Source organism: Cyphomyrmex costatus, unplaced genomic scaffold (genome assembly GCF_001594065.2).
Source record: "Cyphomyrmex costatus isolate MS0001 unplaced genomic scaffold, Ccosl1.0 scaffold208, whole genome shotgun sequence".
NCBI classification, from domain to species: Eukaryota; Metazoa; Arthropoda; class Insecta; order Hymenoptera; family Formicidae; genus Cyphomyrmex; species Cyphomyrmex costatus.
This window is the reverse complement of record NW_017276126.1, coordinates 94,232-96,688: the sequence shown is the minus strand read 5'-3', so window position 1 is coordinate 96,688 and position 2,457 is coordinate 94,232.

Here is a 2,457-nt window from a genome sequence, read left to right as displayed (position 1 = left end):
AATTGATTTTAAAAAAGTAACGGAAAAGTAACGAAAAGTTATTTTTCAAGTAACGGTAACTGTAACGAGTTACTTTTAAAAAGCGATAACTGTAACTGTAACTAGTTACATTTTTTACTCGGTAACGAGTAACTGTAACTAGTTACTTTTAAAAAGTAACTTTCCATTCCCTGTATATTACTATGTGTACCACGTACTGTGGTCGTTTGAAAATTCCAATAATTTGCATGATAACGTCGTAGCATGACATCGCCAAAAACCAGGGTTGGCAAGTAACGCGTTATTTGTAACGTCGTTACCGTTACAAGTTACTTTTTTCGGTAACGAATGGGTGACAGCGATATATTTTCTTCTGAGTAACGTTTTTGGTAACGCAGTTACATTTTTGAGGTAATGGTAACGATTTCACTAGTTACTTTTATCGTTACTTTATGTAAGTTAGGTTCTTTGCTTTAGCTGGGCGCGTTCAGCGAACTCAACAGTTGAGTGAGCGCTCGCTATTATTGGTGTATTCTTTTAGATTATCCAATCAGAATTTTAGATCTAGAAGAATACGCTAAACCCCAAAAATTTGAACCTTTCTAAATTAAAATGATTATTTAATAATGTAACATAATAATTTAAACCTTTAATACTTTAAATAATATTATCTAATATAATATATGACCACGAAAAGTAACTGATATATTACTAAATGTGCCAGTTCAAAGTGAACATACGTTATGTTATTTTCTATGTTAAATATGTACCACGAAAAGTAAATGACAGATTAGTCAAGGTACAAATTTAAAATAAACATACCTACATATATAACTAAAACAGATTACAATCTGCATATTACAGTTTTCTAGATTGAATATGTACCAAGAGAAGTAATTAATAGATCATTCAAGGTGCAAATTCAAAATGAACATACATACATATAAGTAAAACAGATTACAATTTGTATATTACAGTTTTCTAAAAAATTTCTGCAATATGTTATTCTTAGTGCACAAAATATAAAAGTCGGTTATTGAGATTTGATTTGAAATTTATTTAATTTATACTAGCCCATGCAATGAAAAATAATTGCTTATAATTCCAGAGTACCAATCTGTTAATGACTCGGAAAAAGAACATGGCGGCCTGCTCTCAAAAGACTAATGAGTTTCTCGTTGTTCACTTAGAAGCAATGTCGAAGCTTGTACGGAGTAATTTTTTCGACAATTGAAGTACGAAAGTATTACTTATAAATAATGAATAATAAGATTAGATTAGAATAAAATAAGGATGTAACTACCTGATTTTTATACTCGGACTAGCTCGTCGGGAATGCGTGTCGTATAAAAAAGGTTTGGCGGGAGGAGTATTCGCGTCGGAGCGGTGCGGCGGAAAGAATATGTGAAGCTTCGGAAATAGCAAAAGAAAAGAACTAATACGGAAGTAATAATTGGACGACAAACATAGTTTATTACGACACCTAGAAATCAAATATAATAAATGAAAGTATAATAATAATAAGGAAAGGATATAATAGATAGAAATATAATTATAATAACAATAATAATGGAAAAGATATAACCTACAGAATTATAACTATAACGAACGGACGCGGCTTACGACGATACAACGAAGAATAAGCGAGCGCGGATAATAGAAAATATATACATATACATACGAGCGCGGACAACAGAAAAATGTATATATATATATAGATATAATCGAAGAAAGACGGACGCGGACAATGCAACGCAACTAAGGGTGCGATCCACTAGACTCTTCAAACGCTTCGAAATGCTTCAGATGTGATCCACTAGACCCTTCGAAGCGTTTCTATAGCAGATACGACGTCATATATGACGTCATAGGTTTTCGCTTCCAGCGTGCTGCAAATGCTTCTGCCGAAGAGGTAGTACGGCTAATATTGGACCGTCGAAATTCTAAGACAAGTAAATATGAAACGACCAAATGACAGTCAAGCAGGATTTTGGTTGCTAAATTAATGTGTGAATTTTATTTACTACATATGTAGTTCTCCTAATCGCGTGCCGAAAATTCTTCAGACTTACAACGCAACTCTAAACAACTACCGTAGTAATATCACAAAGTTAAATTGACAAACAATCTAACAATTTTTGATGCTTATAGCATCTTATTAGATCTTTAATAAATATTAAAATTTTTTTTTTTTTAAACGATGTAATGTTAAAGTACTAAACTAATGATTCGAAATCTGCGAAAAATTAAAGATTGTAAAGAATATCACAAGTTTGGCGTTTCGTCCCGGCTTCCCACTACTAGACTCATCAGTAAGGTAATGTAGTGGGAGCCTACCTTAGACGCCTGGGGGAGATATTAGAAAGAAGTTCTATATAAACATATACTCGTGTCTTTTCGCACTTGCGAGAAATGGCAACGAGTAACTATAGACCTCTGTTGGCTTGGTCGACGTAATGATATTCTTTACAATGCTCT